The sequence below is a fragment of the Thunnus thynnus genome, chromosome 24, assembly GCF_963924715.1.
Source record: "Thunnus thynnus chromosome 24, fThuThy2.1, whole genome shotgun sequence".
Lineage (NCBI taxonomy): Eukaryota > Metazoa > Chordata > Actinopteri > Scombriformes > Scombridae > Thunnus > Thunnus thynnus.
Genome location: NC_089540.1, coordinates 7051471 through 7078306, shown reverse-complemented (window position 1 = coordinate 7078306; position 26836 = coordinate 7051471). Strand labels below are relative to the sequence as shown.

Below are 26836 nucleotides of genomic sequence, written 5' to 3'. Positions count from 1 at the left end.
TGTGCGCTTTCAGATACTGCAAAGAAAATAAATCAAAATCTCACTGGACTAAACTGAGAAACTCAAACTTGTGTCCTATTTTGCAGCTTGACAGTAATGCATTGGTAATGCAAAGAGGGGGGAAAAAATGCATACTGGAATAAGTTTGATATTTGCTTGGAGTGAGTTTGAGTGAAGTCCCAGCATGCATATAGGCAAAGTGATTTTATTCAGCAAGGGTAAGTAGTAAAATAGACCACACAGGTTGAGGAGGTCTCAAATTGTTTGCGGCAACCTCATAAAAGATGGGAAATTGTGTTAGTTTTCCAGCCGATATATAGAGCCAAGGTGAAGGACATGGTTTGGTTGGAGCCACCACACACACACACACACACACACACACACACACTCACACTCACACTCACACTCACAACACTGCCAGAAGCAACTGCCTTTATCATGCTATTGATCTTTCCTACGGCGCTTGCCTTGTGAATTACCATATGTAAAAACAAGGTTATTTTAACAAAACATGTGATTAAAATTCATAGGCTCTTTTTGAACACACTGTACAATATGGATCATAAACTCATATATGCGTATTTAGAGTCTGTCTACCTACATTCCCTCGGCTGTGAGAAATGATTTAAATTGAGCTGAATGCTGCATTAAAATTAATTTGAACGAATGCAGATGTATTTTCTCAGCCATGGAACAAGTTATCATCTTGATTAATTTAGCAACTAAATCACACTGTTTTTCTGTTATAAAACAAAAGAATAATGGAAAGCTACTTATTGATTTATGCTGGATTTGCTCTGGCCGTTGGCTTCCAATCCAAGCAGACAGCAGTGCCAGATAAAGCCATTTTTTACGATAGAATCAGCCCCATGGAAACATAAAACACAACACATAAAAACCACACTGGCAAAGAAATCCCGAAGAGAGCAGCGGACAGTGGCAATAAGTTCAACAGAAAATGTTCAATGGACTATTGAATAGTGTCATTAGGAGTGGATTGCACCATTTGCAGTGCTTCAAAGCCTGAGACTGGCTTTTAGGGTCACAGGATGAGTGTGACAGGGCTCAGAAGTGTTTGGAGGAGAGGAGGAGTGGTGCTATTTAAGCATTATGCTGAGTTATTTTACTGTGAGGAAGGTACTGCATGTGTGTTTCCTTTATTTGAACCCTTTCCCAGCAGGAGAGTTGGAACCACGCTGTGTTGGCATAGTTGTGTTATCGCTCTGGTCACGTTGTCTTGTCTCATCTTTTTTTTTTCCTCTCTCTTTTTATTGTTTCCTATCTTCTCCTGTTTTATATATGTACCCTTCCTTACACTTCCTCCCCCTCCTCCTCTTCTCATTCTCTCTGCTTGCATGAAAAGGGAGAAATTCACAAATGGCGTGACATCATGATTAAACTTGGTCACATAGTATCTGAGGAATACAGTCCGGTCCAATCCGATTGTGATTAAAAATGAGAAAAGACAGACGGATGATAAACAAGCTCCCCAGAGTTCAACTGGAGACGTCAGAGTTGGTGATGTCCATATTGTTTTCCATTTGGCTTAATCAAATGTCAGCGGCAAAGCTCAGGGATTTGTCAAACGTGGCCTCGCTCTTCTGACCTCCAATAGTGAAAGAGTCTAAAGTATAATCCGCTCGAGTCTTGTTTATTATTCAAAAACACCCTCAACTAAGGATTTAGGAAATACTTGATTAACAGACACTTTCTGCTTCCACAACAATCCCCCTTGCACTGAAAAGGACTGTACACAGACAGAAAGCCATTGTTTTAGCAGAGTAATTTTCTTCGTATGTATCTTTTGAAATCTGGATTAAAAAAGATTATTGATAATGTTTTTTTTGTTGTTTTTTTTTTTATCCTTTATATACAAAAAAACCTGAAACCCTTTAAAAGACATCAAATACTCTAAACCCAGTTCCTAGCTTTGTGTTAATGATTTTTAGTAATCAGCTTTGAAACATACCCAATGGAAATTGTAGTTTGCTTCAAACAAAACAAAAAATAATTTCAAACCTTACTTTGTGAGTCCTCCAAAGAAAACCAGAATCATTTTAGCAAGTGGCCCCAAATGACATGTCTAGCAGCCATATAAATGATGTCTTTGTTGGTTCCTTTTAACCATGACCACGATTGTCCCTGAACCTTAACCACGTGATTGTTATTCTCACCAGGACGACAAAAAAGTCTCCTAACCTTAAACCTACATAACTGATTTTTTTGACCCCTTTAGGGCAATGGAAACAAGTTGTATCACTGTCAAGCTATGTTGAACTTGTTAGCAAACAGTTTCTTCTTTACACATCCAGCAGTCACGGAGCAACATTATCATTCATTCGGAGACGTGTTTTTGTCCGCCCGATGAATGTAAATCCAAGCAGCAGATAGTGTACGGTGGGTTTTTAGAGCTTTTTCTCTGAAAACAGCTGCCTGCTGTGGCCAAAAATGACACTATGAGATTGGTGAGAGTGAACCAAAACAGTAACGCTGCAGGCCAGACATGTAAACAATGAGCTCAAAGTAACACCTACATTACACATTGTCATTTAATACATTGATATAAAAAATATAGATTGTAGCCGCTTTAATGGAGTAGTAATTTTAATACAAACCATGGTGTTTCCCTAACCTTCATACCTCAGTGATTTGTAACAGTCTGGGAAGGTACAAACAAATGACGTCTCCCTGCTGAGAGGGGTGTCAGATCAGAAAGAGCTTGTATGTGATGTTCTGGAGTGCGTGAACCAACAATGTATTTGTCAATTAATGTAGAGGACTTGTAGCTTCAGAGAGCCTAATACATAACAAGAAAGCTGATTTTCCATGTGCATTACCATACCACTCAACATCTCCACAGGAAACAAACAGACAGTACACTTTGTTTAGCTGCCAGTTGTTTGGCAGTTGTCCACATAATGCACATCACATTAACTGATTTCCAAATTGTTTGCTATTAGGCTTATAAAATGTCAGCAGCAATGTTTCAGGATTTGGTGAACGTGCCCCGTGTGTGAGGACCTCTAACCGCAGAATAGCTTTATAGTATAATCCGCTGAAGTCTTGTTTACTATACAAAGCAAGCACCCTCCTCTGAGGGCTTTAGAGAATGCTAAGGATAGAATGGAAGCAACGCCTGTGAATATGGCTCTTCACTTGTCACCATAACAGCCTCTCCAGAGAATTGCACAGTTGCAAAGTATGTAATTAGAATAATTGGCGGCAAACAGCAGGGTAAATGTTTGACAATATACATACACTGTTGGGATGTACATTATTTTATCAGCTTGCCTACATGTTGAGGGAAAGGGTGAAGCATGGACTTGCAGATGCCACAACAAACAAGAAAAAGGTCAGGAGACTTGCCAGCACTCTTTACAAGAATCGTGTTTTCTAATGCACCATATGTAATAAACATAAAAGAAATAAAACAAGATAATGGGGACACATAACTTATAAACTTACAGCAGTGTTGTCAGTGTAGAAAAAGATCAATCTTCATCCTCAAATGTCTTTCCTGAATCGGTGAATACTGAATCCTTTGTAGCCCAGTTTAAAATATGCATAAATAGTTGTCGGTGATAAATGGATAGATAAATAAATATATAAATAAATGAATAGGGTTTGTTAAAAGAATATGGTTAAAATACATATTTTTCACTGCGTGGTAAAATGTCAAGTTCATAGAATGTTAATGCATGTATGCATTTTATTTTATTTCTTTTGAGAGTGGTAGCTGTCTTCCTAAGGACGTGTATCTAGTCACATAGGCTTTTGCTTGTTAATTGGCTGACGTGTGTACATGCAGACAGGGCATGAGTGAGACAGGAAGAGAGGTGAGACTGGAGAGGGTTAACGAGTTAACCCTTTTTGCTATTTTCAGACTAGGCTATTTTCACAGTAATTTCATTACCTTTACTTTTAAGCTCTTATCTTGGTCATTATAAGGGCTAGCCATACATGTTGTATGTTGGTTTTTTTCTTCTTCTTCTTTCACAAGTTCTGCTGTTTATTTTGATATGCAGTACATTGTGAAGTGATAGGGACTTTGTAACTTATTCAACCGAGAACGCCTATGCTTATGGACAGAGGTCCATGGACTTGTAGCCTTCTCTGGAGGACCACATAAGAAGTTAGACGGGCTACACTTTATTTGGTCGTTGCCCTCAAAGTAATCCAATTTTGATATACCCAGTATAGAAATACTATTATCAGCCTATTACAATACAGTTATTAAATATAGAGTGCACACTCCCCCAGTCGCCAAAACCCACAAAAATTTAAGACGTGACCTCAGTGTCCTCAATTGTAGCTACAGCCTTGAATAGACAAATTGAATCTTTATTTTACTTAACTGCAGTTGGAGAGGACACATAATTACACTGACAAATAACTCTCAATGTACATATGGCATGTGAGTAATGTTTTAAGATAGACTTGAAAAAGATTCAGGCTTATCCTTTAAGCACATTAATGGCCTGTAATCTGTAAATTGACCAAAAATTGTAACCGGCAAAGAAGACTCAGCCAGGGTAGCAACAAGTGGTAAATGCACTTGTTGCTACCCTGTTCCAATGCAGTTCCAATGTGTAAAACAGCTTTCACTAAAGGTCTCACAAAAATGATCGGCTTTACCACCTGAATTAAAAACCTGATCTGAATTGAAAGGTTTTCATTACACAAATTAATGGCTGAAAAAACAGCAAAGTTATGGATATTGAATGAGTATTGAATGGATCAACTGGACCTATACACTCTGTTAAAGTTATAAAGTGTCATCATGGTAATTAATTTACTGTTAATATTGGTCCCATAAGAAGCGTTATCTGTAATATTTGGTATATCACAAACAACTGGGAAGAAGTTGTTGCCTGCAATGGGTACAAGTTCTCTATTCTTTTCCCTGTCAGTCTGAGATATGCTGCAGTAAGTCGGAGGACCCTTGATGGAGTACAGCTCTTGTGTTCACTTGTGGTAGACTCCATTACTTCTCCATATATAGATGGCAGTGGGGAGAGGATCTCCAGCAAATTTGATCAGCGAGATTACAAACCCCCGCATACTAGATCATTTAAACCTCATCTCTGTTGCCTGCAAGGACCACAATACATTACTCCCTCCGTGCAGTGCATCTATCAGTCCCTTTCGCCTTGCCGCTGCAGGTCTCCCAAGATCAGATGAACGAAGAGGAAAGAATGCACTGACCAAACGGGGGTCCTGACCCGATGGGGTCAAGAGAATGAGAAGCATGGCCAACGGTGTTCAAATGGAGCTTTGAATGGGTGCAGATTCATCACACGGGAATGGCAGTGGGCAGGGAGAGGTGGCCTCGATGGAAGCTATCTGAAATGATAGACGGCCGTCCGAGTGTCTCAGAGCCCTCCGAGAGTGCTCTGCACATTGCAGAAGGACACATAATCTGTTGCTGTAATTGGACGCCAGCAAAGGGGAAATCAACTGTGGATTTGTGGATTGGACCAACCGTACCGTACTGGGAGATATATCACAACTGGCATTGTTTTCTGGAATTATATTGAATCAGTTACATGCGGTAGTTTTGCGTTTGTTACATGCTTTGTAGATATCATGTTAACATTTTTAGAAAAATCTGGCAAGGCAAGAGGGCCCCCTGTGGTCATGGATTGTCACTTAACTCAGCCCTTTTGAAGGACCATATTGATGTCTTTATATGAGTCAACCCATTCATTATACGACATTACTGATCTTCCTGAGCATTCCTAAAGTAGCTTTTTTGCATCAATGCAATCTAATAATGATAATTACGCTTTACAAATGAAGTTACAGTGAATGAACATAAGCGGAGCCAATCATGAACCTCACATACAGTGTGCCAAGAAGAGGGTCCATGCCAGGTGGGAGGACCAGGGCATTGGAGGCACCGCCAGGCAATGTCTTGTGTGCTCAATGTCATCCATGACCGGTCTTCTCATCTGGGTAAGTTCTGAACAGAACTATGTCTGGAAGTGCTAAACTTCAGTGGATGCAGTGATTAGTGATTGCCCTCTTTATGGGGCTCATATTGGCGGGTTCATCTTAGTTTGGCTGGCTAAGCACATATTATGCAAAGTTCTGAGTGTGGACACTAGGATGAGAGGTTAAACCAACTGTAAACATGTGGGAGCCTGTCTGAAATAGAATAAAGAGCGCTACAGTACTGTAAGGTTTGAAAAATATCAAAAGGGAAAGCTTGTAGGTTTTTCCTAATATGCCAAAAAAACACCATTTAAGAGTGCTCTCAAAAATCAAAAGGTCCTCTCAACACACAAGCTTTACTTGCCTTTGTTTCACACCCTGACATTGTCACACATCTACCACCCATTGCCAGGCGCTCATCTCATTTGCATGTTGGCCCTGTTTCAGTTTTAATGCTGCAAAAATGTCCAGGGGACCTAAACAAGGGGGGAATTGGATAACTGCCCTCAATTATTCATTTATTTGCTCAGATGCGTGTCCAGTTTTGTAACCACTTGATCAGCTTGACCTCTCTGTGGAAACACCTGTACTAACAATTTGCCTAAGTGTTAATATTATCCCCCTCTTAAACTCCAACTCTTGACTTGTGTTGTTTTTAATTTAAAAAAGGGAACAACCTTGGCTTATATGGCAGCATTAAAAAAAAAAGAACAAGTCAGCTTTGCTACCCTTAGCCCATCCTCTGGAGAAACAATTATCATTCTTTACTGTGACTTTTAAGAGCTGCTTGAAGGCCAAGCAAAAACAATGACAAGGACGTCTCTCTGTTTATGGAATTGCATGAACATTATATTTGCACCCTGCTGAGATGTTGGACTATCAGTACTGATTTGCCTGCTACACTCAGCTTCTCTATGCCAGCCTTTTGTTCCCTGCATCTCCAAACATTTTCTTTGCAGCTGTTTGAGTTAATGCTGTCATTAGACTATTGGATCCTGTAGCCAAATTATAATGTGATCTCCTGCATCATCTATTCTCCTCTTCCCTCTGAGCTGATGAATAGCTTAAGGTCAGACTATCAAATTAGTGGCTCCCATTACTCCCCAGACACTAATGGCATCTTTATGAAAGGAAAGATATGTAATCTCTCCAAAAGCCTTTTGGAGACCAAACAGTTTGTCTGTAGATGAAATGTGAGTGCAGTACTTGGTGAATTGTAAATGAATAGGGAGGGGGTATGGTGCATGCCTGTAAGTGCCAAACCCAGTTTCACTCTCTTCCACCCCCCGTATTTGTCTGTTAATCTGTGTGTGTCACTGCACTCTCAATTATGGGATATCTCATTCCATAACTAAAAAAAATAAAAATAAAGTCAAATTTGGTGCACAGAAAAACAAATCAACCACAAATTGTGATCAATAAAATGAGTTGGGTCATCCAACCTCCCTCTCAAATGACCACATAATTAATGGTAATTTATTGTCTTGAAATGTAAACTGGCTGTTATTTTGGGGAAAAAATTGCATGTGACAGGCCTGGAGACCAGACAATTATTCAGAAATCCAGATTCATGGATCTGTTGCCAAAAATGCTAACAAGAGCACCAAACCTGTATTAATCTGCAGCTGAAAATAGTCCAACAAATTGTTGGCAGAACATTTTCTAAAAACTACAATGCGCAATTCCTCCAGGAAATTAGTGACCCTTTAAGAGATTTACCTCCTCAGTAGTAACGCAGTGCTACAGGGTAGAGAAGAATGAAAAGGAAGAATGTATTGACTTACACCTTTTTGGTTTTGGTCCTTTCAACAATAAGGAAGACATAACATAATGCCATCACTATCCTCTAAATTGTGCTTGTTTTGTATGTTTGAAGCAGACCTGTCTAAATTAGCTAAAAAAACACAAGATCAAGAACAGAGATTCAACTTGTGTTTTCAATAGTTTTTTTGCAACGTTTTAAACAGCCAATGTCCCAAAATTGAGCTGTCATGTAGGAAGTCCAGACTTTCTTGTAGCATTTGGAATTTGACATCCTGCATTACCCCGATTTTATTTGAATTCCCTGCCACCCGACAGGCCAACATGGGGTGACTTGATCTCGACCAAGACTGAAATCAAACAGCTTGGCTTCAGCAAGAGACCCGCCGGACAGCCGCAATGAAAGTCCATCACTGGGTCACAGCCTCAATCCGTCACTGTCTGCTGCCACTATCAAGAGCAGGTCCAAAGAGAAGACAGGAATGACTCAGGACTGCAGCGCTCCACTTCACAGTTCGGGTCAGACACTTCCAAAGATAATAGATTTGTTGTATTTATTAAATATGTACTATTTTGCTTATTCTTCTCATCAAATCTACACACACATTGTCAGATGTAGTCAGAAACAGCAGATGAGTTGCTTTAAGGCAATCTGGAGTACAACACAACTTCATAACATTTTCTAAAATTTGTATACTGATGTTACTTCTCCTGCAAATATATTGGCCATTGCTGCCCAGGAGGCTGTTAGGAAAAGACTGAAATCAAACAGCTTAGTTCACTTAAAGATCCCTCCTCCCACTTCCACCAGCTGCAGTGGAGGTCCAGGTTATAACCTCAATCCCTCACTCTGAGGTTGGAGATAGACTGTATTCACTTTCCATTCAGCCAGCTGTAATGCGCTATGAATTTAAAACTGAAATTGCATACCAGAAAACTTGATATTTTAGTTAATCCTGACTGAATGTACACCTTAAAATATATTCTTCACCTGACATTTGCTTGATGCTGCTTTTTTACTTATTTATGTATTTTTTTGGGCAGGGTTTTTGAACTTTTTATAAGTTATACATCAATGTTCTGTTTTAACCACCCACCACTGTACACTATTAAGGCTCTCAAATCACAGTGCTGCACTATATTTCACTTTTGGCCATGTCCACTTGTTATTTTGGCTCTTTAATGATACTGTCAGCTCAGGGGATAGGATTAGCTGTGACAGGGGTGAATCCAGTTACTTCCACAGGGGCTGAAAGGCTCCTTTTGGATTTAGCAGCAGACTTTGGTGCGCCCACGGGTTGACTGCCTTTCTCTTGGGCCCAAGTGCCAATTCTGACCTTACATGAGGTGAAAGCCTCACAATGGGATTGTCAGGTATCCTTTTTTATTCCTTATTCTGACAGAATTTACAATCCTGGCTATATTGAATCTCAAGGGCTGCTGTGGAGGGCTCAAAACTGGACATGAGTCTCCTAATAAGTTAGCTTACCTATGCTGCCATGGCTATTTGTTCTCTTTCTCCTCTGCCCTTTGACATAAAAATATGTTCCGCTGCCACTCTTGTTTTTTTCCCAAAGTGACAGAGGAAAGACAACAAGCAGCAGCAACAGTAAAAAAACAAAAAAAACAACAAGAACAGGATCAACAGCAAAATGCTGGTAATAATATTCTCAGCAAATCCTGTAGGCTTGGAACTAGTGACTGTTATTAAATGATAACAGCCAGTTGTAAATACTCAGGGCATCAAATTCTCTGGGAGGCAATAACTTTCTAAAGGCTGTTGGAAGCCTAAATTTAATTTCACACTTTTTTTTCTTCTTCTTTTTTTACCCCCTCCTCTTGTCTTCTTGCCCTGATGTCGTTAAGGTATGATGATCTTTGCCAAAGGGGGGAAAAAAAAATCATTCCAGGCACAGTTGTCTCCCTCAGATCTTCTTTGACGTGAGTAGAGATAGTGGAATGGAAGAAGAGAAAAACACAGGGTTATGATTCACACTGAACGGCATCTGAAAGCAGAACACTTCAGATGTTTGTAATATTAAAAGATAAGTATTTTTGTATCCTTCCCCGTCTCAAAAGTTTCCTCGCCTTTAGATATTATCATTGGCTTGGCTAAGGACACTGCCCTCAAATGTGTGCACCAGTGATATGATAAACATTGCACTTATCCTGGATCCTCAGAGCTGGACGGTTTGCTATTATGAAACTATTTGGAGTTTGTGTTCAAGACCAAATATATGCTTTTGTGATTTAATCAGGGGACTGCAATCGAGGAGGCAGGTCAGCGTTGAGATGGCATGCTCATAACTCACCGCTCCTGTTGCCCCTTGGTCTCCAGTCCCCAAGACAAAGTTCACATCATCATCCTGTGTTATAGAGTTACAGAATCCCCTTTGCAACCACCATCTTGGCTCCATCTATCTGTACCTCATCTGAAATAGGTCACACAGTCTATTCCTGTATTTTCCAGACTGGTTATAGCTGTGCCTGATTGAATTTTACCCCACTGCCACTTCAACCCTAAATAAAAGACCTACAGGATTTCTGATGATCCCAAACGGATTCCAGTAACCTTTATAAGTTAAAAGACTCAATTAGGAAAAGTCTTCTAGTCTGTCATTTTTAATTATGTGAATCTCCAGAGGGACTCATTTACCACATGCTGAGTTAGTACTGGAAGTCCAAAGGCAACAGACGTGTCATATTCCAACAAAAAAACTCTTAATAATTGGCTTAAAATACAGTCAGAAAGATAATTCTTTGGTTTGAAACCTCAGAATATGGTGTCAGTTCCAACATGATTGATTTCTTTGCAATTCTTAAAGGATTTGCCGTCTTTTAAGCTTTCAAACCAGCAAAGTCTGCTAATACTCATTATAGAGACCCCATGTGAGCGGCAAAGCCAGACTGATATCTGCCACTGGAACTTTTTGGGTTTAGTTTAGTATTTTTTTTTTGTGTGTATGAGTTAGTTTTGTATGCAGTGTGAAGGCAGACTCGTAATGCAGCTCCAATTATATGGTTCGCCTAAAGGGGAGAGCAACGAGGCTTACTTGAGCATCTGTTACTTTTTGATGCAGTTGCTGACCTCACACTGTCTCCCCTTCTGGGCAATTATTTATCATTCAAATATACAACAAAATGAATAAAAAAAAGTCCAACTCCATCACAAACACAATGAGAAAATTGTGTCTGTGTTGGACAAGTTACATAACATTACATCATAACATGTATGATGTAATGAAATTAGTTATTTCACTTACTCATTTAGTTATTCAGCGAATCATTTGGGCAAAGCTAAATAAAAATATTAACCATGAAATGATTTGTATCCAAAATATGAGTCTCAGTTTCACTTGGAAACATTGATTTGGAAAATACTGTGTAAAGTACTGTAGTCATGTGACTTGGTGCCAACACTCTACAACTATATAGTTTTTAATTCAATGTCCTGTAAAAAAAAATGCCACTAATCCTAATAATAATCCACTAATATTACTTCAAGACTAAGTTTTTATGTAGATGTGAAAGAATTCTAAATTACATTTACATTCTGGCAATTGACTTGAAATGTCCGTGTCCCCAGGGTATGGTACCCAAATAGGGATAAGGATTCTCAGTATCATTTGAGGCCTTTACAGCCAGATAACCAATAGAAGCTGAAATTGAATTCCAGTTTCACTTCTTTAGTTTAACTGTAAAATCAGTTGAAAATGATGAACCAGTAAGTAATTCATGCTTGAATCTTTTCAAGGAGTCTTTTACATCTTCTATAGTACGAGGACAAGGAATGGGCAAAAAATTGTTTTGTCTACCATGTACCAATGGCTCATTAGAATCAGATGAGGGATCAAGTGAGGAAGAGGGAAAGGGATGAGTATACGTTTTGGATCAGTGTGCAGAACACACACACACATGTTTCATATCCAGTATACATATTTCATTGAGTCTGGCTTGGATATTCTGTGGTTGTGGCCACACCCATAGGAAGGGATTAGGACTATTTATTCAATGATGCACACCTTGAGTCAGTTTGATGCCTCTGTGCTTGATAAAAGCCAATTTGTGCCTGGAAAGTTGTACTTTTTCTAAATGCAATGAGGAAAAATATATTTTAAAAAGAGAGCACTCTACAGTGTTGCGAGTCCTTGGGAAGCATAAAGTATTTACACATTTGGCCACAGTGAGGACAGTATCCATAGCAGCACTCAAGCCACTACTAACTCATGATGAGGCAGAGGATGGAGCTCACCAAAGGGGATATACGGTATAAGATGGGTATATTGGTAGGAAGGATATATATAAAGTTATTGTGAACAAAATGCTAATTGTTATTTTGAGGATAAAATATCTGAAATAGGCTGCACATGTCTAGTATCTACTCTATATGCTTCAATAGAAAGACATCCATCATGCGTAAACAAAGTTCTTAAGTTATGGGTTATTTTAACTTTACTTATTTCTAGATTAATGTTTAAATGATAGTTAAACTAAATGTATTTACTTTGTGCAAACACTTCATAATTTCTTTAAAAAATAGAAAAGCTCTCATTCACAATGGTGCTCTGTAAATACAAAACCAAAAAAGCCATGACAAAAAAAATGTAAAAATTGTAAAATCAACAATCTCAAAACACAATACAAATGCACAAAACACAAAAAAGAAAGAAAAAGAACACAGAAAAGACAGTAATACAAGTGTATTACACAGTGATAGACCAGACACATTAGGAAAAGCAGGAGCATTCATTATATAAAATATTGTTGTTTGTTTAACTTAGTTTAACTTAGAGTTAAAAATGTGTCAAACCTAATGGAGTCCTGAAGCTTATTCACCTATGAGGAGCATAATAGGTGAATGCAGTTTTTCTTAGTTCTGTATTCATATATGGGATATCCAAATAATGCATTATTGTGAATGACTACATTATCCCATATTCCTAAGTCTTAAAAGAGACAATAAGTAAAATGGTAGCTTATTTAGGATGGCTTTATAAATTTAAAAAAAAAGTGTCGTTCCATTCAAGTGGTAAGTGATATCCACCTTACTTTCTCGTAGAGGATACAATGAAGGGTTCTAATACTGTCACCAGTAATAAATCTAAGAGAACTGTGAAACACAGCATCAAGGGGCTTGAGGGTAAGGGCAGCAACATGCATATAAATTACATCTGCACAGTCAAGCACTAATAAAAATGTTACCTTTACAATCTGCAACCTACTGCTAAAAGAGAGGCATTGCTTGTTTCTAAAAAAGAGACCTAATTTAAATGTAAGCTTCTTTGTCAGTTCTTCAACATGGGTTTTAATACCCAGGTACTTATAACATCGGGACGTTTTAAAATTTGAGCCCCAGATATTGTACTAATAATAATAGTATTTGAAGGAAATCATTAGATTGGGTTAATTAACTTTCAAAAAATTAATTTTCTTAACTATTCCTACGTTCTTACCTGTTGAGGGGTAAAAGGGTTAGTTTAACAAAATTACACAAACATTTTTTCACTCACTGCAAATGATATCAAACCATGTTGCTGCTTTCAATTTTATGTTCCATTAAAGTTTGGCGATATCAGCCTCTGAATTTTATTTTCTTCTCCTTCAGTTTTGTGATCTGCCTCTTCTAGCCAAGTGAATACCACTTTGCTAAAAGAGTCCCAAGGTGGGCATTATTTCTGCTATGAGACGAATGCAACTGCTAACAAATGTTAACTTAACTGTCGGTGTAATTGGTATTTATAGGTGGCTCACCAATATTTAATATGTTTCAAACCAGTGATGATTAGTGCACAAATTAATCTCTAAAAATCATTGATTTAAACTAGGATAAGAGGGGCCTACACCTTAAGAGGGAGGAAATTCTCCCATCATCACTTAAACTAGAGTTAAATCAGCGTTTTCTCAATACCCCAAGCTGTCCACCCAACCTTTATGATAAAAAAAAAATGGATGAATGGAGAAGAAAGGAAACTTTCAAGTCACAGTTTCACTTTGTCATTGAATTGTGGACCAAGATAATGATCAGTGAAGTTGGAGAATTTCTCAGTCTCAGTCTGACTGTGTCACGAAAAAGTCAAGGCAGGTATTTCCATGGAATTCACTCAAAAAGAGACACTTGATCCTAGGATGTCAGTGAAGCCATCATATTGCTGAAGATAGCTGAAATTCTTTAATTCTACAGCTGAAATGTGTTAGGTTTCCAACTTTTATTACTTTGTGTGATATCCTCAAGAATGGGTGTCCCAACTGTCTGAAACATTCACAAGTATTCTGACTTGCAACATTCCCAAATCTCATTATTTAAATAGCGCACATGACATGTACAATCCAAATGATGTGGGCTGACAGTAAGCACAATGGTGAATTTTTTTTATTTTTTTTTATGATTCTCGTCTGAATGCTTGAGCTTTAAGAAACAGCACCATGCATGCCTGACCTTATTTCCACTCAGTATACATTATGCAATCAAATCTAGGTTTGCGGACAATGTTAATGAATCCAACTGCATTCCAGCGAGGGTCTCCCACTTGGGCAAACAAACATCTGCTAGTCAGCTAAAAGGGAAAATAGGGGAGCCAAGGAAGATATTCAGGCTTTTCATGTCTCAGGCCTGAATGCTTTTCTTCAGCGCTGTCCTCCTGCTGAATGCATCGTGACTCTGAATCACAAAATAAATCAGTCTTGTATCCAGAGTGGTTATGAGTGTAGATTATTAATGGGTTTGAGACATGCATTGAGGGGAGGGAACTCCATTACAGTGGCTGCAGGGTACGCATTATTCCTTCTGACCTAAATGACCCCATTTACTTAATAGCATATAACATACAGAACAACCTAATTATATACTGCAGCACACACACACACACACACACACACACACCTCGTGTTTCTTTTTTAGTGCAATCTCCAGCCCTAGCTGAATTGGTGATTCTTATGGCCAGAAAGGTAGCACTGATGGTTTAAAAAATGAACAAGATGTTCCTTGGCCATCCTGGAGGCTGCTACTTTGGCACAGCAGTGCTTTGAGCTGAAAGCTAATGCCAGCCATTCTTGCAATGACAATGCTAACATGTTGATGTTTAGCATATATATATATATATATATATATATATACTGCCAAGACTGGCCACTATTTAAGATTGTGAAGAAGCAGCAGCCGTGGAGTGGATAATATGAAAACAAGATATAAATGAATGTACTGTATGGATTGTAAGGTTTATTTTACCAACAGTTTTGGTGTCTTCTTCTGGTTACAAATGGACAGAGGAAATTCAGTATTCAGATTGGTAAAATCACCTTCACTAAATAGCCTGTAGGGGGACAGCTTGGTCTGTCCCTTAGTCATTAGTACACCGAATTGAGAGTCAGACAGTCACTGTTTCGTTTTTCACTTCACTCTTGTGACTCCCCCTAATAAGGAGGATATGGCTGTGGCATCTGTAAGTTATTCAATAGTGGGATTCCTCTGCCCACACCGGCTCATAGGAGGAAGGAAGACATTGCTAATGGAGGATGAGGAACACATGAGAACACAGAGGAAGAGGCACCTCGCTGAAAAAGAGAGGCTCACCCAAATTAACGGCAAAGAAAGTTGACCAAAAGACTGAATACATCTCCCACCTACACCACCCTCAAAGGACTTCAGAGTCAAGAGAAAAAAAAAAACATACGTTGAGGTGGGCCATTAAACGGAGGCAAATACAATAGGGATCGAGTCAATCATAGCAGTGGTTTTCAAAGTGGGGTCCGGGGACCCGGTGGGGTCGTTGAGGGGTCCCAGCAAAAAAGGGAATAGTTTTTCATTATAATTTCATAATAAGTAACACAATGACAGAATGTATGACTATTTTGGTCATCAGTTTCATATACTTTCTGTGTGAAAAATATAAAACCAAAAATATTATCAGATGGGGGACCCTGGGACAAAATCTTATCAAAATCTTATCTGTGGTCTAATTTATGTCAGTTCAGGGGTCCTTGACGTAAAAAAGTTTGAGAACTACTGGCTTTAAGTATTTGGATTTTTGTTTGAACCTACTTGACCCTTGTATATATATTTTCATTTTATTTTATGTTTTGTTTTGTTTGTTTTGTTTGAACATGCAACAATCTTTTTTTTCTCATCTTGAGATTGAAAATTGACCTTGGAAATTGAATCTGGCAAAACAATGTCACCATAAGGCAGTTCAGATCAGCACTGAATGGACATTGTGATAAAGAAGAACAGTTTCAATTGTGTAACTATTTATATTAATAAAACACTTTAATTTATGAAAAACAAGTATAACTTTTTACCTTGTTCCCCATCTTGGTTTAGTGTGTTAGCATGCTAAGTACAACTGAGGCTAATGGGAAAGTCATTAGTTTTGCAGATATTTGGTCATAAACTAAAGTATTGGATAAGGCTAAATGAAAAGTGAAGCAATCACAAAGTAATTACTATTTATCCTGAGGGGGATGTGAATGTGTGCAACATTTTATGTCTGGCAATCCATCCAATAGTTGATGAGATATTTCAGTCTGTACCAAAGTAGTGGACCAATAAACCAACCAACATTGCCTTCCCTAGAGCCACAAGTATAGTACGGCTAAAAACTATGCAGAGAGAGCTGTCTCTTTATTTGTAGATGCTGAAACATTTTAATAGCTTTCTGTGAGATTGCAAGGCCTAGCAGACCCAGGTGGTCTGGGAAAATTGTCCTCTGGTCTTCTGGGTTATTTTTCCCCCTATTTTTATTTTCTTTGATTTAATGTAATTTGGTTTTTCTTTCAAATCAAAAAGGACATCCATTTTGTTTTCTCCCTGAAACATCTTCATCTCTGAAGTAGTTGTGATTACTGCTAGATCAGTTTGAAGAGTTCCTCATTAAATATGTATATAAATCCAACAGCAGCTTCTCAGATTGGAGGGAATGAAATGTCTCTATGACATCAAGCAGGGGATTATGGAAAATACCATCAATTGAATGACACTACAGTGCAGCATGGCTGTTTAGGTGTACTTCCTGTCTTTCCTTTTGTACTGCACATTCATAGGATTTCATTAGTTAAGACTATGTGTGATCAGTGTCGGTTTATTCACAGAATGCTGAGAATTATCCTTTAGCTTCACTGACACTAAAGTAGGATGTCTGAAAGATTAAAGCCGAGTGTACTGTAACTGACAGCAAACATATTCCATATCCTTTTGAGACATCTTTCTTTCTCATCTCACCCAAGAGTGGGTAACCTTGGTTAGCTTATAGCTCAACAACATGCAGGACTTTCAGATATTGCCAAAATAAATAACCTTGCACATCTGCTGGCTCAGTGAAAAGAGCCAAAGACTGCAGTCTGATTAAATCAGTTTTTTTTCTTTCACAGTGTTCTTTGAGGTCTGTACATGAAAGTTCTCCCAGTACTTTATTTTAACATCTTGCTGGCCTCACTGGTGGAAGGAACTTGTGAAGAGAAGGTCGAACTCAAAGCAAAAGATCAACCCAGTGTGGTATTGATTTCAGTGCACTGGTGGCTTTCTCAAAAGTGCTTAAATATTAGAATTAACTTGAGTTGGAGCAAGGTTTTCTGCAACAACTCCGCCTGTGTGTCTAACTCTTTCTTCCTCTCTCTATATAAAAAAGGATAAAAGATAAATAGCAGCACAGAATCAGAACAGAAAGTAAAAACTTTTGATCAAGGAAACAGAATACCCAGTCCACATGCTACAGATCTGCAAACACTGTTTTGACACTGATTGGTTCTGCTGTTATGTAAAATAAATGCACTCACTTAAAAAAAAAAGATGGTGGAAAGTAATTGGGACTGTTATTTCTTCAGATGACTTCACTACTTTTGGAATCTCTTCTCATTTGAAATTTGCATCAGTAATCCCAGTGCCACAATGAAGAAAGGATTAACGTCAGCAAAATAATTGAAGAAATGGATTTTGGGATTGATGTTGCTTAGCAACCCCTTAATTTGAGTTTCTAATGGTAGCTTTAATTTCAGTCAATTAAGTCACTCCAAATATCATAAGCACGGAAGGCACAATATTCTTCCCATCTTGCTGAAGTTAAATTTTTATGAGTCAGGGGTAATAAACACTTGATGTAACAGTTTAAATATCGAATGAATAATTCATACTGTCAACTGATGCACGTGGGCCAATTGCGTTCTTGTGAGCTAATCGCTCTAAACGGTACCAGACTGCTTTTGTATCTGTTAGCATCAAAAAGTTATTAAATTGTAATCATCGTTAACCTGGGCCTTATTTCTCCAATTTTTGCAGACAGATTCATCTGATTTTTATAATTGCTCCACACTTTCACAGCAGAAGACCAGCAGGCAACAGAGTAAAAGGTGGATAAGCACTGACATGATAATGTAGCTGTTTAAGGACACATTTCTGCTGTGTTGCCATTGTGGTGGAGGAGCATGATTTAGTCAGGGGTTTTGGTTTCAAGTGGGAAAACTGTCCTGATGGAGGAACAATAGAAAATCCTCTGCTTAACAGTTGACAAAAGCTACATTGTGATGTGGGAAGTACCCCACCTCCTAAAAACATTCATTTGCAACTAATCTGCATGAGCAATACGTTGTGTTAAATCTATTTGAAATATAAAAAGTATAAGGTTAGGGAAATATTGTTTTTGGTTAAATATAAAATAGCCAATCTTGATGGACGAGACAGGACATGTTGACCTAACATCATGCTAGACACAAGACGCAAACCCAGGTTTTTGGGCTCAGAATTCCAGGTCTATATTTTTAGTCTAGGATTCTACTTGAATATGATTGCATGATTTACAGTTTAAAAAGACTCCTTATTTATCTTATACCGGCCCTTTTTGCAGCCCCTCAGTGCAGCCTCTGTCTGAAACAAGCCGTTTTAGCTCCTGTTTCTTTAAGGCCCCCCTCCCGATGACCCCACTCTGTTAACGTTAACGTTAACAAACAGTAGTAGTAGGATTTCACTTCTTTTTCCTTATTCTTTACTCAAAATGTCAACTTTTCAAATACAGCTGTAAATGTTCGCACTGAAATCCAACCTGAAATATGCAAGTGGAAAATGTGAAAACCTTTGCAACAAGATCTGATGTCAGTTCAATGGGGAACTAGAAGTAACATTGCAAAATTATGTAAATTTCAACCCCATCCCCAAAAAAGAATGTTAAAAGCTGGACAATTCTACAAAATCCTGAATCTACTACATTGGTGCATGGCAACTGCGATATAGTTTGAAAGATAGTAATGGGAAATAAAGTATGGTTGAGGTATGGGGCAACAAAAGTACCTTTATCAATGTTAGGTGAAAACGGTCCAGGTTTCTGATGAGTAGGTGAACTCTGATTTAGACTACACTTAGCCATGCTAAATAAAGAGCACTATACTGCCTGGGTTTGAACTGAATGTTGGCATCGGATGTAAATCGTAAAAAAGGTAGAGATCTTGTTTTATTCCTAGGGATACAGGGCTGGTAAATTTGTCGACTGCTGAATTGATGATCCTTTGGAATCTATGGGCCCAAAAGCCACAACTGTACATGCATTAGAAAAGCAAAAATCAACAGATCACCATTTTGATCTCTATTAACAATGTGTGAAAGTGTACGCATACACCCAAAGTACAGGATTGTACAGAACCATGTGGTTGTCCACATCTGTTTGAATATATCAGGGATCTAAAGCTGTCACACTGCCAGGATTGGGAAAAAAAGCACAGCTTATGAACATTATACAAGCAGCAATTGCTTCTTTCAAGGCAAGTTATATTGTATATATGAACATACAATATTTTTTTAGGAGACTGTATTGACATTGAAACCTGTGAGGACCAAGTCTGTGTTGATATAAGTGTTGTTCAATTTACTTCCCCCTCTGCATCACAGTCTCTAGGCCTATATTATGTTATTGCCAGTACATCACATCCCTCATATTTTAAATTTTTTGATTTGATGGCATGAGAGGCAAATACAAAATTCAAAGCAAAACATTTTCAACGTGGGCGCGCATGTGTGTCCTCCTTTACGGTTAACCAACACTGATATCGGACTTGTTGTTTGCACAGCTTGAGTGATGTGGCACCAAAGTGACCTACAAAACAGCCGTGGTGGGGCCATAAATCACATTGGGTCTGGAATTAATCACTGTGTAGAGGACATCTTCTGCCACCGCTGTCCTCTCACAATCACTCTCTGCAAAACGCTTGCCCCCCCACCTCCCCCTCCTTCCATCCATCCATCCTTCTTTTCCTCCATCGCTCCATCAGCCACCAAAGCGACCACCGATTGGTCTCGAGTGTAAGAAAGAAAGAGAGATGTCCTTTCCACCACTCATTTAAAATGCAGGTGAAAGTTTATAGAGTTGCCTGCGTGCCAGCCATCTGAAATGCTTTTCAGCACAGAGAACAACAGAAGACAATGAGGACCTTGTTTTTGAGATTAACCTCAAGACACTTTATTTCACAGCTCTCACCCCACCATTATGATAACTGCCAGTTTTATTTCAGGATGTTGACTATAGGGACCAGGGTGAGAGCAAGAAAGGGTGAGCAGGAGAGGGGTGCGCTTGATTTATTAGACGACAGACGCAGTGGGGATCCAATCAACGTTACATTGGATGCCAACACCAAGTCGGCGTGAGGCTTAAGGCACTTCACTTCAAGGGCAGCTGTTGTCAGTTCAAAGACAAGCCAACACAGTGGCCATTGTCTTCTCTGTGAAGCTCAATCTGCTACTCTGGAATTCTGTTTCAACACTGGAACCCTGGAAAATTACAGCGCTTACAATAGATGCCATTTTATTTTGGCAGTCTGTCATAATTTGAATAGTTTAATAGTGAAACGCCAACAGATTTTAAAATGCAAACTGTGATACAGTCTCGGTGCTTAGCAACACTTGTGCGACAGCAGTGGAAAAAAAGAAGGCCTTGACATAGTGTATGAATACCACTTGGGATTCAACTTTTTTTTTTCCTTTTCTAAAAGCTGTAATTACACTGGTGAATTTGGATTGGAGTTTATAGAAATTAGAAACCCGTATTTTGTCCTGTTCATGCCAAAAAAAAAAAAAAAAAATCAAAAATATTTCTGTCAAGTTTGGAGCAGGAGTATAACAATAGAATGGATAATTTGTAGAAAAAAGTGATTTTTCTCATGACTAATGAGAGGGCTTTTAATTCCCTGCAGTCACAACACCTCACCAAATTGAAAGCTGGAAGACATTTGATCCACAGGTTATTTCACAGCTGTCTGTATTGGTATACCGTTGCACATGTGAGGCATCACAAGAGAGCGCTGCTGCCTTTTGACTGCATCTGTTTCTTTTTTTTTCCCTCTGCATATTACCCTCAGTCACTTCACTGATGTCAGTGACACTGAACTCCCATGCATCCAAATTACTTCAAAACTAGTACAAAAATGGTTCAAAATGGAGAAAAAAGGACACTGATGATCTTTTTTTCTCACTAGTCTTTTTCCAGCTCCACTTAGTATCAGGTTGGTGACTTCTTGAATGGAGTCTGGTCATCATCCATCACCTGCCAAGTAAGCTGTCCTTGTTCTCTCAGTTTTTCTGTTTCTCTATTGCAAAATCTCACTTCAGTTTTGAAATCTAGTTATGTTTTATGTGACAGGGTTGCTCAACCTTTCATCATTTCTGGTTCAGAGAATTTTGCTTTTGGGTCTGTTTTTCCTACCTCCAGTCGTTTGTCCCCCAGGTGGACTAATGGATCACAGTCTCACACTACAGCAGACTGGACGGGTTCAGGGTGTAAAAGTGGTCCGTTGTATGTCAAGCCAAATTTGCGACTGCGGCTGCGGGGCTGAGAGGCATCACTCACCTTTCACCCCGGTGGGTTGAGGGAGATTTGATAGCTGATGATTATAGCTGACAGCTGTCCAACATATTTTTCAGAGGTCAGTCAAAGGCCTCTATGTGTGAATAATGTCCAATTTTCCCTGAACCAGCCGTTATTTTGGAATCATACTACTTCATATAGTCACTCAGCTAGGCAGTCTGCCAGAAAAAAGTGGGGCCACTAGTGCGGGTCAGAAGTGGATTTCCCAATTTCCCAAAAGATTATAATAGGATTCCTGATATATGAACACTTGGGGAATACACTCATCCAAGACGAATGTGTTGGTGGCAACTCAATCACAGGACAACAAGGTATCATCACCTCATGTCCATGTTCTCTGACCTTGAACACAGTGTTCCTTAACACAACCCTCCCACACCCACACTCACACACCCTACTTCACTGCATAAACAGTCCAAAAGCAATGTGACAATAAATTGAACTGAAATGTCTTTCACCAAACATACTGCAGCTGGATGATTGCATCAATTTTTGACCCTCTGTCAGATATCTGGTCTTTTACTGCTGAATGGATTCATATTTTGCGAAAGTGGCTAACTTAAGTGGCTGCTGTGAGCAATGTGTGTTTCAAAAGCAACCACTACCGACCCTGTTGGTACACAAGTGGCTCCAGACTCCTAACTAAATGAAACATCACTGTGCAAGACTAGCACAAACAAGTCTGGATGAAAAGCAGTACTGAAGCATACTTGATTAAAGAAGTGGCATCAGGTGTGAAGTTTGCAAACTTTGTTAACTAATATAGGTCAACTCAGACTTCGGTCCATTGCACAGAAATGCTTGATTTTAGAGCCAATCAAGGTTCTGGTGAATTTTCATCTTGATTTATGTGTAGTATAGGTTGATTCCCAAGAACACTAGAATTTTACTCAAAATATTGTGTTTGTCAGCACAACAATCACAAGGAAGCAAACTTCGACTTTCAATGTTTTTATTACTTTACAGGCACTTTTTTTTTTTACTAAAATGAGTAAACATTTAAAGACAGTAGAAAATGGGAAGAGCTGACTGCTACTCACATTTTTAAATCTATTTTGGCTGAGGCAATGTCATTTCAAAGAGAGAAAAGGCTTAAACAAGAGAGCCAGTGCCCCAGCACTATGGCAATATTGTGATACTGTTTGGATCTTAATCAGGGCAAACAGGTGTGCTGCATTAAGCCCTCCTCATAAGGGCGTTAAGTAGACCTCCAAGCCAACCAGCACAGGTGAAAACAATTAAGATGTTCACATTTACTGACATTGTGCATTTTCAAATACAAATAGAAAATGAATCATTATCAGCTATATGATAGAGCATATAACCATGCCCACTGAGTCTATAATTTAGACTTTAGATGAAAACAGAAAATAAATCATTCTTTCTTACGCTATTCACCATACAAAATCTGTATTTTAGATGTGTTAATCCTAGTCAAGGACTTTTTTAAATATCTGCTCAAAACTCATGTATATGGAAGCCTCTTCATATTTTATCCTTCCTTTCTTTTATTCAGTCTTTATTCTAACCTTGTTAATTTTTTAATAACATCTTGTTTATATGCCCTCGTGTTTTATCATATCATGGCCTTTTGTGCATTGTGGAGCAACTAACTAAAAAGTAAACTGAAAAAAATAATAATCAAATGAAAAAGAATCATGTATTTTTTTTTTTAGCATGAAATGAGATATAAATAAAGCATGCCAATGTTCTATTTTTTATATTCCTTCAGAAGCGATTCATTTGAAAAAAAAATATTGTGTTCTGTTTTTTTGATGTATAGTTGTGGTTAGGGTTGTTTTTTTCTCATGATGTAAATATGTGATAGTGACTAATCATGTGACAACTGAATGCCTATATATGGATGAGGAAATGCAGCATATCTGTTTGATCTAACTAACATCTAAACAGAATCACAAAGCTATGTCAAAGAAGTGCTTTTTTGTGTGGGTTTCTCTCTTTATACTGGCATTATTTTAACAGGAAACAAAATCATAATGCTGTTGCATGAAAATTGTGGGAGTGAAAAAAAAAAAAAAAAAAGCACTCACCAGGGATCAGATGCATCTTATCGACTACTGTTTTCTTACTGATTTGCCCCAGTCAATCAATCCCCCCCACACAAAAAAACAGTTTCCCTGTTGTCAGAGCAATTAATCGGAAACAGCTAATCAAGATCTATGAAGAAGAATCCTCACCAGGACACAGGAACTGTCCTCTGATTGGTGGCTGACGAGTAGCAAATGGCTGTTAGAAAATCAATACTTTCCAATTAAGTGACATTTGCTCCGTAGGGACAGTGATGTCCCATGGTATGCCTCATCATTTGTTGTTTTTAGTTGCACTTATTAAATGCATGGCTTGCTTGACTTTCTTTTTATTATCCCACAGTTCTCACATTCAATTTCTATCAAGCTAAAGAAGCAAAGACATGCAAATAAAGAGGCATTTGGAGACGTGCACACTACTGTAGAAAGCTTGCTAAAAGCCAACATTTCCAAGGTCATTATCCTCAGTTGTAATGGGAAACAGCAGAAGTGAGTCAGCCCACAAAAGCCAATATGCAAAACTCAGAGGAGTGCGATGAATTTGAGGCAAATGAAAACAACCTCTGAAATAATGCACAACAACCTGCCAAAAATGCTGTCAGCTACATTATGAGCTCTGCAAAACAACGATGCTATGAGGACAAAATCTGTTTCAAGGGCTTGGTTCAATTGGAGTTGACAGTGTTGGTATTTCATCCAGTCAGCTGCATACACACACAACCATGAGCAGCCACCCACCAACCCCCACCACCATCTCCACCTCCAAGGAAATTGCTAGCGGCTAGCTGCACTCCCTGAAGCCCAGTACGCAGAGTCAATTACGTTATTGGGTTAGCAGCCATAATGGCCTCAGACGGGCAATAGAAATTAGGCGCTGCACTTACACCGAGGTGGGCTGGGGCGATCGGTAAATGATTGCAGCATTAGCTTACCCGCCGCTTTCCTCCACCTTTTGGTGCAGACTAATAAAACACACAGAAAAATGCAATCCAATGAATCAGACTCCACTATTGTTCAGTAAATGAATGAATGAACTGTGCTTGGTGTCTATTAATGTCAAACCATGACATACATGTCTGAGGCTGGCCTATATAGCCTGCCCTACAAAAGGCCTTTGTAGCATTAAGTGGATAGTGCAATATTTATGAACAGGAGAATTTTTTGAACACCCATAGATCATTGGTAACAGAATTTAATGATGCATTTTTTATCAACTAACCTACTAAATCACTATCATCGCTGGTGCTTTGTTATGCAGCAATCAACTGAAAAGTACATGCTAGTAAAATGCATTTCTATTTTCAAAAGAACCAAATCGAAACTGATTCTGAGTTACAGAGAAGAAAAGCATTAAATCAGAGATTGAAGGGGAAGCTTCCTGCAGAGTGCATGACAATGTTTGATATCTGAACGTCTTCAATTTGTCATCTTTGTGAAAACAGTGATTGTGCTCATCTCTGCCTTCAACTCTTCAGCTCAGTAATTCAGAGACAGTCGGATGTATGTGAGTATGCTGATTTATTTTTAGTTTGTTCATTTCATCAGGGATATAAAATAAAACAAAAAGAAAAGTGCCTGTCCGGTGTGCCTGAGGACGTTTGACAATTCGTAAAAGCTACATCCATCTTCAAGACAAAGTATTGGACCTCGATGTTAGGGGAAATCAGCAAACACATTTATTTCTGTCAAGCAAAACCACTGTGGACAGGATAGGTACATTGTTTCTATTTGCCAATGATCCATTTTTGATGAGAGCAAAGAGATCAGGGTTTTTTTGATGGAAACAAAACTGAATCTTTTTAGAACTCAATAGTGCTGCGTGTTGGGAAATAGTTTATGCACGTATGGTATCAAAGTCAAGTACATACTTTAGTACTCGCTTATTTTTTATTCTGGTTGCTGTGCACTGCAAAATGGGAACATTTGAGTTATGTAGTTAGATAACAAGCCTCAATTTTTAAAGATATGTTAAACCATTTCTGCTCTGTCTGAAGGGCATGCAGCAGACAGTGACAGGAAAGCAAGAAGAGTCAGTTTTTATGGAAGCCCATTGGGGACTTTATTAAAATGATAACGTAAACTTGAAAATGAAATTTAATTCCACAATAGTATTATAATTTCCCACATATGTATGTTATTTGAGGAAAAAGTAAAATGAAAATGCAATAATCCAATTTGCTTTTTCATTTTCACATACTCGTATGGGTGTTCTATGACTATATTAAAATGAAAATGGAAAAGCCATTTGACATTTAATTTCAGTGTCGTACCCCGCTGTACAGTGGACAGTTGCAATTTTCTAACAATTTGAAAATGAAAATGAAAACGGCATTTAACATTTAATTTTCGCAGACTTAACCTGCTTTACATTGGACAATATTTAAATGCAATAAGCGAAACAGTGCTCCCAATCTATTGCATTTACATTTACATGTCACTATGCTCTTTGGGGTCAAATTGAAAATGAAAACTCAATTTTTTAACAATTTGAAAATGAAAATGGCATTTAACATTTCATTTTCAAAGACTTAACCTGCTTTACAGTGGACAATATTTAAATGGAATAAGTGAAACAGAACCCCTCAGTCTGTTGCATTTACATTTACATGTCACCACACTCTTTTGCAGTCACAATGAAAATGAAAATGCAATCTGTCCTCTCATCAAGGTGGGTCTTCAGTTTGGACATCAGTCATTCTCTGTGGGTGGGACACCATCCTGCTTCTCCAAACGGCGTGCAGCCCTGGGGAAGGGTCCAAATGCAGTCAACTGCATAAACTTTCACTTATTGCACCTTAGCAGTCCACCAAAATCTGTTTCTGGACAAATCTGAGGTAAGAAATAAGTAAACACTCATATTGGATATACAAGTCCTAATTTAAATGTTTGTTCCGACTTTCGTAAGGCAAGAGCACTACTGTCAAGCTGCACAGAGCAGATCAAGCTGGAGGGTCAGACACAGGAACATTTTCATTTTCAAATTGTTGGGAAATTGCATTTTAATTTTAACTGTGACTTAAATATTGCTTGCATGAATGGAAAATGAGGTTACATTGTTTGATATTACATTTTAATTTTCAAATTTGAATTAACATTTGAATATTGTCCACTGTACAGTGGGGTATGACTTTGAAAACTGTCAAACAGCTTTTCCATTTTCATTTTAATATAGTCCTAGAATGCCCATACGAGTATGTGAAAATGAAAATGCAAATTGGATTATTGCATTTTCATTTTAATTTTTACTAATATAACACA

At 38.4% G+C, this 26836-nt stretch overlaps 1 long non-coding RNA gene across 1 annotated transcript in view; it reads left to right on the top strand.

Annotated features, from left to right (window-relative positions):
* Window positions 1-6276: 6276 nt before the first annotated feature.
* Window positions 6277-26836, top strand: part of LOC137177202 (uncharacterized) — a 71649-nt gene continuing 51089 nt past the window's right edge. Inside the window, exon 1 of the long non-coding RNA XR_010926007.1 lies at window positions 6277-8214. This is a non-coding gene — a long non-coding RNA (uncharacterized lncRNA). The remainder of the gene's footprint in view (window positions 8215-26836) is intronic.